Genomic DNA, 14,260 nt, shown 5'->3' with positions numbered 1-14,260 from the left:
GGGATCCATTCACAGTTTAAAGCTTTTCCCTCTTCATAATGTGGATTTGGAGTCAGTCAGCTCCAAAAACATCCTTAAAAATAATCCAAAAATGCTGAGAAGACTGAACATAATCATTTCCAAGTAAAAAAGACTTGATGTTCATTTGATTAGGCTTTGGAGCGTCTATTAAACATCTCAAGTTTCCAAAAATGTCCAGCGGTTAACTGACATTACCATATCAATCTTCAGCTGTTTTTCACTTTGAACAGCTCCATACCTTTAATACAAGTCAACGGTAAGGTTCGAAAGACCCTATAAAGGGTCCTGATTGACTTTTGTATGCTACAAAAAAAGCCACAAAACACATTCAAAAGACGCCGAAAAGAATTTTTAGAAAAACACCACCAAAAATGTTTATAAGGCACTTTAGGAAATTCTGGAAAACACAAGAAAAGATGGCTTAGAGAAAAATCAAAAACACTTCCTGAAGCCATTTTGGCTTCAAATCCTTGTCAGATTCACCCACTTGGAAAGAGTGTTATGTGAATATTGACTCAAGTCACAGAGTATGAGATTGCTTGGTATGAAATAGACAATGATTGATATTGACAGCTTTGACCATGAATCCTTGAACTCTTTTGTTGTCTTTTATTATGTGGATTTTAAATTGCTTGTTTCATCATAAACATTGGGAATCGTCGATCTGAGAGCAGATGGAAAAATCGAAATGTGTGCCCAGGTTCCACTGAGATTTGAACTCAGATCACTGGATTCAAAGTCCAGAGTGCTAACCATTACACCATGGAACCAACCATAACGCAATCATGGCTGCGGCTTGTTTTGCTGAATAAAGCATATGAAATCGTGAATGAAGGCGAAAACAGGCTCCAAAGCTGCAGTGCAAATCTGCAATCATACACAATGGTAAATTGATATCTTATAACCTTTCATTCCACAAATTTACCAACATTTCCACGATATCACAGCTAGGACAGTTTGAAATGTTGATGAAAAGTGGCTAGTAAAAAGATTGCTGTATCTGTTACTTGGAAAAAGTGTGAAAAAAATAAATTGCAAAACTTATACTGTTAGAAAACTGTTCATCCAGTAGTCGATAAAGATTAGCATTGCATGGTAAAAGGCTTCATCTGAGAGATAATTTAAGGTTTGTGCAAATCAAAGTGCATGTCCCAGTCCATTAGCCAGGACAGCGGTCTGTGGCTGCTGGACAAGATCAAGAGAAAAACCTCTTACCTGATGGCACCCACGGTGCTTCTTTTGATTAGCGGCAAGTCGCACATGTAATGTTGCTCCAGAATAGATTATCTAAAGAACAGTCAAAGATAAAGTCAGTTTGGTCCTAGAAACTCGCTCCATCACAGATCACTGTCATGGGGAATAGACTAGTAAACATGCAAATTGAACAACAAAGATAAAAGGTAAAAAAGTTATTGAAACATAGACGTAGTCGCCAGGATTTGAACCTGCGCGGGGAGACCCCAATGGATTTCAAGTCCATCGCCTTAACCACTCGGCCACGACTACTCGGACGTCAAGCTGTTATGAGCTTCACACATGTTTTCTAATAGCACCATGATCACGCTCAGTGATCAACCCTCTGGAAGACATCTCAGAAAATGAAAAGAAAATACAAGGTCTCAGTAAAATGCAAAAATCTGATTTAAAGTCATCATCAATTGGAACCATTCGCAGTTTAAAGCTTTTCCCTCTTCATAATGTGGATTTGGAGTCAGTCAGCTCCAAAAACATCCTTAAAAATAATCCAAAAATGCTGAGAAGACTGAACATAATCATTTCCAAGTAAAAAAGACTTGATGTTCATTTGATCAGGCTTTGGAGCATCTATTAACCATCACAAGTTTCCAAAAATGTCCAGCGGTTAACTGAAATTACCATATCAATCTTCAGATGTTTTTCACTTTGAACAGCTCCATACCTATAATACAAGTCAACGGTAAGGTTCGAAAGACCCTATAAAGGGTCCTGATTGACTTTTTTTTGTGCTACAAAAAAAGCCACAAAACACATTCAAAAGACGCCGAAAAGAATTTTTAGAAAAGCACCACCAAAAATGTTTAAAGGCACTTTAGGAAATTCTGGAAAACACAAGAAAAGATGGCTTAGAGAAAAATCAAAAACACTTCCTGAAGCCATTTTGGCTTCAAATCCTTGTCAGATTCACCCACTTGGAAAGAGTGTTATGTGAATATTGACTCAAATCACAGAGTATGAGATTGCTTGGTATGACATAGACAATGAGTGACAGAAAATTTTAATTTTTGCTAATCCTACTTGATTGACAGCTTTGACCATGGTATTACTTGAATCCTTGAACTCTTTTTTTGTCTTTTATTATGTGTATTTTAAATTGCTTGTTTCATCATAAACATTGGGCATCGTCGATCTGAGTGCAGATGGAAAAATCGAAATGAGTGCCCAGGTTCCACTGAGATTTGAGCTCAGATCACAGGATTCAAAGTCCAGAGTGCTAACCATTACACCATGGAACCAACCACTACAAAGTCATGGCTGCGGCTTGTTGTGCTGAATAAAGCATTTGAAATCGTGAACGATGGCGAAAACAGGCTCCAAAGCTGCAGTGCAAATCTGCAATCATACGCAATGGTAAATTGATATCTTATAACCTTTCATTCCACAAATTTACCAACATTTCCACGATATCACAGCTAGGACAGTTTGAAATGTTGATGAAAAGTGGCTAGTAAAAAGATTGCTGTATGTGTTACTTGGAAAAAGTGTGAAAAAAATAAATTGCAAAACTTATACTGTTAGAAAACTGTTCATCCAGTAGTTGATAAAGATTAGCATTGCATGGTAAAAGGCTTCATCTGAGAGATAATTTAAGGTTTGTGCAAATCAAAGTGCATGTCCCAGTCCATTAGCCAGGACAGCGGTCTGTGGCTGCTGGACAAGATCAAGAGAAAAACCTCTTACCTGATGGCACCCATGGTGCTTCTTTTGATTAGCGGCAAGTCGCACATGTAATATTGCTCCAGAATAGATTATCTAAAGAACAGTCAAAGATAAAGTCAGTTTGGTCCTAGAAACTCGCTCCATCACAGATCACTGTCATGGGGAATAGACTAGTAAACATGCAAATTGAACAACAAAGATAAAAGGTCAAAAAGTTATTGAAACGTAGTCGGCAGGATTTGAACCTCCGCGCGGAGACCCCAATGAATTTCTAGTCCATCGCCTTAACCACTCGGCCACGACTACTCAGACGTCGAGCTGTTATGAGTTTCACACATGTTTTCTAATAGCACCATGATCAAGCTCAGTGATCAACCCTCTGGAAGACATCTCAGAAAATGAAAAGAAAATACAAGGTCTCAGAAAAATGCAAAAATCTGATTTAAAGTCATCATCAATGGGAACCATTCACAGTTTAAAGCTTTTCCCTCTTCATAATGTGGATTTGGAGTCAGTCAGCTCCAAAAACATCCTTAAAAATAATCCGAAAATGCTGAGAAGACTGAACTTAATCATTTCCAAGTAAAAAAGACTTGATGTTCATTTGATCAGGATTTGGAGCGTCTATTAAACATCTCAAGTTTCCAAAAATGTCCAGTGGTTAACTGAAATTACCATATCAATCTTCAGCTGTTTTTCACTTTGAACAGCTCCATACCTATAATACAAGTCAACGGTAAGGTTCGAAAGACCCTATAAAGGGTCCTGACTGACTTTTGTGTGCTACAAAAAAAGCCACAAAACACATTCAAAAGACGTCGAAAAGAATATTTAGAAAAACACCACCAAAAATGTTTATAAGGCACTTTAGGAAATTCTGGAAAACACAAGAAAAGATGGCTTAGAGAAAAATCAAAAACACTTCCTGAAGCCATTTTGGCTTCAAATCCTTGTCAGATTCACCCACTTGGAAAGAGTGTTATGTGAATATTGACTCAAGTCACAGAGTATGAGATTGCTTGGTATGACATAGACAATGAGTGACATAGACAATTTTAATTTTTGCTAATCCTACTTGATTGACAGCTTTGACCATGGTATTACTTGAATCCTTGAACTCTTTTTTTGTCTTTTATTATGTGGATTTTAAATTGCTTGTTTCATCATAAACATTGGGCATCGTCGATCTGAGTGCAGATGGAAAAATCAAAATGAGTGCCCAGGTTCCACTGAGATTTGAGCTCAGATCACAGTATTCAAAGTCCAGAGTGCTAACCATTACACCATGGAACCAACCATTACACAGTCATGGCTGCGGCTTGTTGTGCTGAATAAAGCATATGAAATCGTGAACGATGGCGAAAACAGGCTCCAAAGCTGCAGTGCAAATCTGCAATCATACGCAATGGTAAATTGATATCTTATAACCTTTCATTCCACAAATTTACCAACATTTCCACGATATCACAGCTAGGACAGTTTGAAATGTTGATGAAAAGTGGCTATTAAAAAGATTGCTGTATCTGTTACTTGGAAAAAGTGTGAAAAAAATAAATTGCAAAACTTATACTGTTAGAAAACTGTTCATCCAGTAGTTGATAAAGATTAGCATTGCATGGTAAAAGGCTTCATCTGAGAGATAATTTAAGGTTTGTGCAAATCAAAGTGCATGTCCCAGTCCATTAGCCAGGACAGCGGTCTGTGGCTGCTGGACAAGATCAAGAGAAAAACCTCTTACCTCATGGCACCCACGGTGCTTCTTTTGATTAGCGGCAAGTCGCACATCTAATGTTGCTCCAGAATAGATTATCTAAAGAACAGTCAAAGATAAAGTCAGTTTGGTCCTAGAAACTCGCTCCATCACAGATCACTGTCATGGGGAATAGACTAGTAAACATGCAAATTGAACAACAAAGATAAAAGGTCAAAAAGTAATTGAAACGTAGTCGGCAGGATTTGAACCTGCTCGGGGAGACCGCAATGGATTTCTAGTCCATCGCCTTAACCACTCGGCCACGACTACTCGGATGTCAATCTGTTATGAGTTTCACACATGTTTTCTAATAGCACCATGATCAAGCTCAGTGATCAACCCTCTGGAAGACATCTCAGAAAATGAAAAGAAAATACAAGGTCTCAGAAAAATGCAAAAATCTGATTTAAAGTCATCATCAATGGGAACCATTCACAGTTTAAAGCTTTTCCCTCTTCATAATGTGGATTTGGAGTCAGTCAGCTCCAAAAACATCCTTAAAAATAATCCAAAAATGCTGAGAAGACTGAACTTAATCATTTCCAAGTAAAAAAGACTTGATGTTCATTTGATCAGGATTTGGAGCGTCTATTAACCATCTCAAGTTTCCAAAAATGTCCAGTGGTTAACTGAAATTACCATATCAATCTTCAGCTGTTTTTCACTTTGAACAGCTCCATACCTATAATACAAGTCAACGGTAAGGTTCGAAAGACCCTATAAAGGGTCCTGACTGACTTTTGTGTGCTACAAAAAAAGCCACAAAACACATTCAAAAGACGCCGAAAAGAATATTTAGAAAAACACCACCAAAAATGTTTATAAGGCACTTTAGGAAATTCTGGAAAACACAAGAAAAGATGGCTTAGAGAAAAATCAAAAACACTTCCTGAAGCCATTTTGGCTTCAAATCCTTGTCAGATTCACCCACTTGGAAAGAGTGTTATGTGAATATTGACTCAAGTCACAGAGTATGAGATTGCTTGGTATGACATAGACAATGAGTGACATAGACAATTTTAATTTTTGCTAATCCTACTTGATTGACAGCTTTGACCATGGTATTACTTGAATCCTTGAACTCTTTTTTTGTCTTTTATTATGTGGATTTTAAATTGCTTGTTTCATCATAAACATTGGGCATCGTCGATCTGAGTGCAGATGGAAAAATCAAAATGAGTGCCCAGGTTCCACTGAGATTTGAGCTCAGATCACAGTATTCAAAGTCCAGAGTGCTAACCATTACACCATGGAACCAAACATTACACAGTCATGGCTGCGGCTTGTTGTGCTGAATAAAGCATATGAAATCGTGAACGATGGCGAAAACAGGCTCCAAAGCTGCAGTGCAAATCTGCAATCATACGCAATGGTAAATTGATATCTTATAACCTTTCATTCCACAAATTTACCAACATTTCCACGATATCACAGCTAGGACAGTTTGAAATGTTGATGAAAAGTGGCTAGTAAAAAGATTGCTGTATCTGTTACTTGGAAAAAGTGTGAAAAAAATAAATTGCAAAACTTATACTGTTAGAAAACTGTTCATCCAGTAGTTGATAAAGATTAGCATTGCATGGTAAAAGGCTTCATCTGAGAGATAATTTAAGGTTTGTGCAAATCAAAGTGCATGTCACAGTCCATTAGCCAGGACAGCGGTCTGTGGCTGCTGGACAAGATCAAGAGAAAAACCTCTTACCTGATGGCACCCACGGTGCTTCTTTTGATTAGCAGCAAGTCGCACATGTAATATTGCTCCAGAATAGATTATCTAAAGAACAGTCAAAGATAAAGTCTGTTTGGTCCTAGAAACTCGCTCCATCACAGATCACTGTCATGGGGAATAGACTAGTAAACATGCAAATTGAACAACAAAGATAAAAGGTCAAAAAGTTATTGAAACGTAGTCGGCAGGATTTGAACCTGCGCGGGGAGACCCCAATGAATTTCTAGTCCATCGCCTTAACCACTCGGCCACGACTACTCAGACGTCGAGCTGTTATGAGTTTCACACATGTTTTCTAATAGCACCATGATCAAGCTCAGTGATCAACCCTCTGGAAGACATCTCAGAAAATGAAAAGAAAATACAAGGTCTCAGAAAAATGCAAAAATCTGATTTAAAGTCATCATCAATGGGAACCATTCACAGTTTAAAGCTTTTCCCTCTTCATAATGTGGATTTGGAGTCAGTCAGCTCCAAAAACATCCTTAAAAATAATCCGAAAATGCTGAGAAGACTGAACTTAATCATTTCCAAGTAAAAAAGACTTGATGTTCATTTGATCAGGATTTGGAGCGTCTATTAAACATCTCAAGTTTCCAAAAATGTCCATCGGTTAACTGAAATTACCATATCAATCTTCAGCTGTTTTTCACTTTGAACAGCTCCATACCTATAATACAAGTCAACGGTAAGGATCGAAAGACCCTATAAAGGGTCCTGATTGACTTTTGTGTGTTACAAAAAAAGCCACAAAACACATTCAAAAGACGCCGAAAAGAATTTTTAGAAAAACACCACCAAAAATGTTTATAAGGCACTTTAGGAAATTCTGGAAAACACAAGAAAAGATGGCTTAGAGAAAAATCAAAAACACTTCCTGAAGCCATTTTGGCTTCAAATCCTTGTCAGATTCACCCACTTGGAAAGAGTGTTATGTGAATATTGACTCAAGTCACAGAGTATGAGATTGCTTGGTATGACATAGACAATGAGTGACATAGACAATTTTAATTTTTGCTAATCCTACTTGATTGACAGCTTTGACCATGGTATTCCATGAATCCTTGAACTCTTTTTTTGTCTTTTATTATGTGGATTTAAAATTGCTTGTTTCGTCATAAACATTGGGCATCGTCGATCTGAGTGCAGATGGAAAAAACGAACTGTGTGCCCAGGTTCCACTGAGATTTGAACTCAGATCACAGGATTCAAAGTCCAGAGTGCTAACCATTACACCATGGAACCAACCATGACACATTCATGGCTGCGGCTTGTTGTGCTGAATAAAGCATATGAAATCGTGAAGGATGGCGAAAACAGGCTCCAAAGCTGCAGTGCAAATCTGCAATCATATACAATGGTAAATTGATATCTTATAACCTTTCATTCCACAAATTTACCAACATTTCCACGATATCACAGCTAGGACAGTTTGAAATGTTGATGAAAAGTGGCTAGTAAAAAGATTGCTGTATCTGTTACTTGGAAAAAGTGTGAAAAAAATAAATTGCAAAACTTATACTGTTAGAAAACTGTTCATCCAGTAGTTGATAAAGATTAGCATTGCATGGTAAAAGGCTTCATCTGAGAGATAATTTAAGGTTTGTGCAAATCAAAGTGCATGTCCCAGTCCATTAGCCAGGACAGCGGTCTGTGGCTGCTGGACAAGATCAAGAGAAAAACCTCTTACCTCATGGCACCCACGGTGCTTCTTTTGATTAGCGGCAAGTCGCACATCTAATGTTGCTCCAGAATAGATTATCTAAAGAACAGTCAAAGATAAAGTCAGTTTGGTCCTAGAAACTCGCTCCATCACAGATCACTGTCATGGGGAATAGACTAGTAAACATGCAAATTGAACAACAAAGATAAAAGGTCAAAAAGTTAATGAAACGTAGTCGGCAGGATTTGAACCTGCGCGGGGAGACCCCAATGGATTTCTAGTCCATCGCCTTAACCACTCGGCCACGACTACTCGGACGTCAAGCTGTTATGAGTTTCACACATGTTTTCTAATAGCACCATGATCAAGCTCAGTGATCAACACTCTGGAAGACATCTCAGAAAATGAAAAGAAAATACAAGGTCTCAGTAAAATGCAAAAATCTGATTTAAAGTGATCATCAATGGGATCCATTCACAGTTTAAAGCTTTTCCCTCTTCATAATGTGGATTTGGAGTCAGTCAGCTCCAAAAACATCCTTAAAAATAATCCAAAAATGCTGAGAAGACTGAACATAATCATTTCCAAGTAAAAAAGACTTGATGTTCATTTGATTAGGCTTTGGAGCGTCTATTAAACATCTCAAGTTTCCAAAAATGTCCAGCGGTTAACTGACATTACCATATCAATCTTCAGCTGTTTTTCACTTTGAACAGCTCCATACCTTTAATACAAGTCAACGGTAAGGTTCGAAAGACCCTATAAAGGGTCCTGATTGACTTTTGTATGCTACAAAAAAAGCCACAAAACACATTCAAAAGACGCCGAAAAGAATTTTTAGAAAAACACCACCAAAAATGTTTATAAGGCACTTTAGGAAATTCTGGAAAACACAAGAAAAGATGGCTTAGAGAAAAATCAAAAACACTTCCTGAAGCCATTTTGGCTTCAAATCCTTGTCAGATTCACCCACTTGGAAAGAGTGTTATGTGAATATTGACTCAAGTCACAGAGTATGAGATTGCTTGGTATGAAATAGACAATGATTGATATTGACAGCTTTGACCATGAATCCTTGAACTCTTTTGTTGTCTTTTATTATGTGGATTTTAAATTGCTTGTTTCATCATAAACATTGGGAATCGTCGATCTGAGAGCAGATGGAAAAATCGAAATGTGTGCCCAGGTTCCACTGAGATTTGAACTCAGATCACTGGATTCAAAGTCCAGAGTGCTAACCATTACACCATGGAACCAACCATAACGCAATCATGGCTGCGGCTTGTTTTGCTGAATAAAGCATATGAAATCGTGAATGAAGGCGAAAACAGGCTCCAAAGCTGCAGTGCAAATCTGCAATCATACACAATGGTAAATTGATATCTTATAACCTTTCATTCCACAAATTTACCAACATTTCCACGATATCACAGCTAGGACAGTTTGAAATGTTGATGAAAAGTGGCTAGTAAAAAGATTGCTGTATCTGTTACTTGGAAAAAGTGTGAAAAAAATAAATTGCAAAACTTATACTGTTAGAAAACTGTTCATCCAGTAGTCGATAAAGATTAGCATTGCATGGTAAAAGGCTTCATCTGAGAGATAATTTAAGGTTTGTGCAAATCAAAGTGCATGTCCCAGTCCATTAGCCAGGACAGCGGTCTGTGGCTGCTGGACAAGATCAAGAGAAAAACCTCTTACCTGATGGCACCCACGGTGCTTCTTTTGATTAGCGGCAAGTCGCACATGTAATGTTGCTCCAGAATAGATTATCTAAAGAACAGTCAAAGATAAAGTCAGTTTGGTCCTAGAAACTCGCTCCATCACAGATCACTGTCATGGGGAATAGACTAGTAAACATGCAAATTGAACAACAAAGATAAAAGGTAAAAAAGTTATTGAAACATAGACGTAGTCGCCAGGATTTGAACCTGCGCGGGGAGACCCCAATGGATTTCAAGTCCATCGCCTTAACCACTCGGCCACGACTACTCGGACGTCAAGCTGTTATGAGCTTCACACATGTTTTCTAATAGCACCATGATCACGCTCAGTGATCAACCCTCTGGAAGACATCTCAGAAAATGAAAAGAAAATACAAGGTCTCAGTAAAATGCAAAAATCTGATTTAAAGTCATCATCAATTGGAACCATTCGCAGTTTAAAGCTTTTCCCTCTTCATAATGTGGATTTGGAGTCAGTCAGCTCCAAAAACATCCTTAAAAATAATCCAAAAATGCTGAGAAGACTGAACATAATCATTTCCAAGTAAAAAAGACTTGATGTTCATTTGATCAGGCTTTGGAGCATCTATTAACCATCACAAGTTTCCAAAAATGTCCAGCGGTTAACTGAAATTACCATATCAATCTTCAGATGTTTTTCACTTTGAACAGCTCCATACCTATAATACAAGTCAACGGTAAGGTTCGAAAGACCCTATAAAGGGTCCTGATTGACTTTTTTTTGTGCTACAAAAAAAGCCACAAAACACATTCAAAAGACGCCGAAAAGAATTTTTAGAAAAGCACCACCAAAAATGTTTAAAGGCACTTTAGGAAATTCTGGAAAACACAAGAAAAGATGGCTTAGAGAAAAATCAAAAACACTTCCTGAAGCCATTTTGGCTTCAAATCCTTGTCAGATTCACCCACTTGGAAAGAGTGTTATGTGAATATTGACTCAAGTCACAGAGTATGAGATTGCTTGGTATGACATAGACAATGAGTGACAGAAAATTTTAATTTTTGCTAATCCTACTTGATTGACAGCTTTGACCATGGTATTACTTGAATCCTTGAACTCTTTTTTTGTCTTTTATTATGTGTATTTTAAATTGCTTGTTTCATCATAAACATTGGGCATCGTCGATCTGAGTGCAGATGGAAAAATCGAAATGAGTGCCCAGGTTCCACTGAGATTTGAGCTCAGATCACAGGATTCAAAGTCCAGAGTGCTAACCATTACACCATGGAACCAACCACTACAAAGTCATGGCTGCGGCTTGTTGTGCTGAATAAAGCATTTGAAATCGTGAACGATGGCGAAAACAGGCTCCAAAGCTGCAGTGCAAATCTGCAATCATACGCAATGGTAAATTGATATCTTATAACCTTTCATTCCACAAATTTACCAACATTTCCACGATATCACAGCTAGGACAGTTTGAAATGTTGATGAAAAGTGGCTAGTAAAAAGATTGCTGTATGTGTTACTTGGAAAAAGTGTGAAAAAAATAAATTGCAAAACTTATACTGTTAGAAAACTGTTCATCCAGTAGTTGATAAAGATTAGCATTGCATGGTAAAAGGCTTCATCTGAGAGATAATTTAAGGTTTGTGCAAATCAAAGTGCATGTCCCAGTCCATTAGCCAGGACAGCGGTCTGTGGCTGCTGGACAAGATCAAGAGAAAAACCTCTTACCTGATGGCACCCATGGTGCTTCTTTTGATTAGCGGCAAGTCGCACATGTAATATTGCTCCAGAATAGATTATCTAAAGAACAGTCAAAGATAAAGTCAGTTTGGTCCTAGAAACTCGCTCCATCACAGATCACTGTCATGGGGAATAGACTAGTAAACATGCAAATTGAACAACAAAGATAAAAGGTCAAAAAGTTATTGAAACGTAGTCGGCAGGATTTGAACCTGCGCGGGGAGACCCCAATGAATTTCTAGTCCATCGCCTTAACCACTCGGCCACGACTACTCAGACGTCGAGCTGTTATGAGTTTCACACATGTTTTCTAATAGCACCATGATCAAGCTCAGTGATCAACCCTCTGGAAGACATCTCAGAAAATGAAAAGAAAATACAAGGTCTCAGAAAAATGCAAAAATCTGATTTAAAGTCATCATCAATGGGAACCATTCACAGTTTAAAGCTTTTCCCTCTTCATAATGTGGATTTGGAGTCAGTCAGCTCCAAAAACATCCTTAAAAATAATCCGAAAATGCTGAGAAGACTGAACTTAATCATTTCCAAGTAAAAAAGACTTGATGTTCATTTGATCAGGATTTGGAGCGTCTATTAAACATCTCAAGTTTCCAAAAATGTCCATCGGTTAACTGAAATTACCATATCAATCTTCAGCTGTTTTTCACTTTGAACAGCTCCATACCTATAATACAAGTCAACGGTAAGGATCGAAAGACCCTATAAAGGGTCCTGATTGACTTTTGTGTGTTACAAAAAAAGCCACAAAACACATTCAAAAGACGCCGAAAAGAATTTTTAGAAAAACACCACCAAAAATGTTTATAAGGCACTTTAGGAAATTCTGGAAAACACAAGAAAAGATGGCTTAGAGAAAAATCAAAAACACTTCCTGAAGCCATTTTGGCTTCAAATCCTTGTCAGATTCACCCACTTGGAAAGAGTGTTATGTGAATATTGACTCAAGTCACAGAGTATGAGATTGCTTGGTATGACATAGACAATGAGTGACATAGACAATTTTAATTTTTGCTAATCCTACTTGATTGACAGCTTTGACCATGGTATTCCATGAATCCTTGAACTCTTTTTTTGTCTTTTATTATGTGGATTTAAAATTGCTTGTTTCATCATAAACATTGGGCATCGTCGATCTGAGTGCAGATGGAAAAAACGAACTGTGTGCCCAGGTTCCACTGAGATTTGAACTCAGATCACAGGATTCAAAGTCCAGAGTGCTAACCATTTCACCATGGAACCAACCATGACACATTCATGGCTGCGGCTTGTTGTGCTGAATAAAGCATATGAAATCGTGAAGGATGGCGAAAACAGGCTCCAAAGCTGCAGTGCAAATCTGCAATCATACACAATGGTAAATTGATATCTTATAACCTTTCATTCCACAAATTTACCAACATTTCCACGATATCACAGCTAGGACAGTTTGAAATGTTGATGAAAAGTGGCTATTAAAAAGATTGCTGTATCTGTTACTTGGAAAAAGTGTGAAAAAAATAAATTGCAAAACTTATACTGTTAGAAAACTGTTCATCCAGTAGTTGATAAAGATTAGCATTGCATGGTAAAAGGCTTCATCTGAGAGATAATTTAAGGTTTGTGCAAATCAAAGTGCATGTCCCAGTCCATTAGCCAGGACAGCGGTCTGTGGCTGCTGGACAAGATCAAGAGAAAAACCTCTTACCTCATGGCACCCACGGTGCTTCTTTTGATTAGCGGCAAGTCGCACATCTAATGTTGCTCCAGAATAGATTATCTAAAGAACAGTCAAAGATAAAGTCAGTTTGGTCCTAGAAACTCGCTCCATCACAGATCACTGTCATGGGGAATAGACTAGTAAACATGCAAATTGAACAACAAAGATAAAAGGTCAAAAAGTAATTGAAACGTAGTCGGCAGGATTTGAACCTGCTCGGGGAGACCGCAATGGATTTCTAGTCCATCGCCTTAACCACTCGGCCACGACTACTCGGATGTCAATCTGTTATGAGTTTCACACATGTTTTCTAATAGCACCATGATCAAGCTCAGTGATCAACCCTCTGGAAGACATCTCAGAAAATGAAAAGAAAATACAAGGTCTCAGAAAAATGCAAAAATCTGATTTAAAGTCATCATCAATGGGAACCATTCACAGTTTAAAGCTTTTCCCTCTTCATAATGTGGATTTGGAGTCAGTCAGCTCCAAAAACATCCTTAAAAATAATCCGAAAATGCTGAGAAGACTGAACTTAATCATTTCCAAGTAAAAAAGACTTGATGTTCATTTGATCAGGATTTGGAGCGTCTATTAACCATCTCAAGTTTCCAAAAATGTCCAGTGGTTAACTGAAATTACCATATCAATCTTCAGCTGTTTTTCACTTTGAACAGCTCCATACCTATAATACAAGTCAACGGTAAGGTTCGAAAGACCCTATAAAGGGTCCTGACTGACTTTTGTGTGCTACAAAAAAAGCCACAAAACACATTCAAAAGACGCCGAAAAGAATATTTAGAAAAACACCACCAAAAATGTTTATAAGGCACTTTAGGAAATTCTGGAAAACACAAGAAAAGATGGCTTAGAGAAAAATCAAAAACACTTCCTGAAGCCATTTTGGCTTCAAATCCTTGTCAGATTCACCCACTTGGAAAGAGTGTTATGTGAATATTGACTCAAGTCACAGAGTATGAGATTGCTTGGTATGACATAGACAATGAGTGACATAGACAATTTTAA

The 14,260-nt window shown here is 37.8% G+C and overlaps 13 non-coding genes across 13 annotated transcripts; all 13 read right to left on the bottom strand.

Annotated features, from left to right (window-relative positions):
• Positions 1 to 719: 719 nt before the first annotated feature.
• Positions 720 to 791, bottom strand: TRNAQ-UUG (transfer RNA glutamine (anticodon UUG)). The gene has a single exon. It is a non-coding gene; the product is annotated as a tRNA-Gln (tRNA).
• Positions 792 to 1,445: 654 nt separating this feature from the next.
• Positions 1,446 to 1,527, bottom strand: TRNAS-UGA (transfer RNA serine (anticodon UGA)). Its single transcript has one exon. It is a non-coding gene; the product is annotated as a tRNA-Ser (tRNA).
• Positions 1,528 to 2,441: 914 nt separating this feature from the next.
• On the bottom strand, positions 2,442 to 2,513 carry TRNAQ-UUG (transfer RNA glutamine (anticodon UUG)). The gene has a single exon. It is a non-coding gene; the product is annotated as a tRNA-Gln (tRNA).
• A 2,365-nt stretch (positions 2,514 to 4,878) lies between these two features.
• On the bottom strand, positions 4,879 to 4,960 carry TRNAS-AGA (transfer RNA serine (anticodon AGA)). The gene has a single exon. It is a non-coding gene; the product is annotated as a tRNA-Ser (tRNA).
• Positions 4,961 to 6,595: 1,635 nt separating this feature from the next.
• On the bottom strand, positions 6,596 to 6,677 carry TRNAS-AGA (transfer RNA serine (anticodon AGA)). Its single transcript has one exon. It is a non-coding gene; the product is annotated as a tRNA-Ser (tRNA).
• Positions 6,678 to 7,592: 915 nt separating this feature from the next.
• TRNAQ-UUG (transfer RNA glutamine (anticodon UUG)) lies at positions 7,593 to 7,664 on the bottom strand. Its single transcript has one exon. It is a non-coding gene; the product is annotated as a tRNA-Gln (tRNA).
• Positions 7,665 to 8,312: 648 nt separating this feature from the next.
• On the bottom strand, positions 8,313 to 8,394 carry TRNAS-AGA (transfer RNA serine (anticodon AGA)). Its single transcript has one exon. It is a non-coding gene; the product is annotated as a tRNA-Ser (tRNA).
• Positions 8,395 to 9,266: 872 nt separating this feature from the next.
• TRNAQ-UUG (transfer RNA glutamine (anticodon UUG)) lies at positions 9,267 to 9,338 on the bottom strand. The gene has a single exon. It is a non-coding gene; the product is annotated as a tRNA-Gln (tRNA).
• Positions 9,339 to 9,992: 654 nt separating this feature from the next.
• Positions 9,993 to 10,074, bottom strand: TRNAS-UGA (transfer RNA serine (anticodon UGA)). Its single transcript has one exon. It is a non-coding gene; the product is annotated as a tRNA-Ser (tRNA).
• Positions 10,075 to 10,988: 914 nt separating this feature from the next.
• On the bottom strand, positions 10,989 to 11,060 carry TRNAQ-UUG (transfer RNA glutamine (anticodon UUG)). The gene has a single exon. It is a non-coding gene; the product is annotated as a tRNA-Gln (tRNA).
• Positions 11,061 to 11,708: 648 nt separating this feature from the next.
• On the bottom strand, positions 11,709 to 11,790 carry TRNAS-AGA (transfer RNA serine (anticodon AGA)). The gene has a single exon. It is a non-coding gene; the product is annotated as a tRNA-Ser (tRNA).
• Positions 11,791 to 12,705: 915 nt separating this feature from the next.
• Positions 12,706 to 12,777, bottom strand: TRNAQ-UUG (transfer RNA glutamine (anticodon UUG)). Its single transcript has one exon. It is a non-coding gene; the product is annotated as a tRNA-Gln (tRNA).
• Positions 12,778 to 13,425: 648 nt separating this feature from the next.
• TRNAS-AGA (transfer RNA serine (anticodon AGA)) lies at positions 13,426 to 13,507 on the bottom strand. The gene has a single exon. It is a non-coding gene; the product is annotated as a tRNA-Ser (tRNA).
• Positions 13,508 to 14,260: the final 753 nt, after the last annotated feature.

The sequence above is a fragment of the Dendrobates tinctorius genome, unplaced genomic scaffold, assembly GCF_039654945.1.
Source record: "Dendrobates tinctorius isolate UK_male_01 unplaced genomic scaffold, ASM3965494v1 ptg000048l, whole genome shotgun sequence".
Lineage (NCBI taxonomy): Eukaryota > Metazoa > Chordata > Amphibia > Anura > Dendrobatidae > Dendrobates > Dendrobates tinctorius.
Note: the sequence above shows the minus strand (reverse complement) of the source record. Positions and strands in the feature narration are given on the sequence as shown.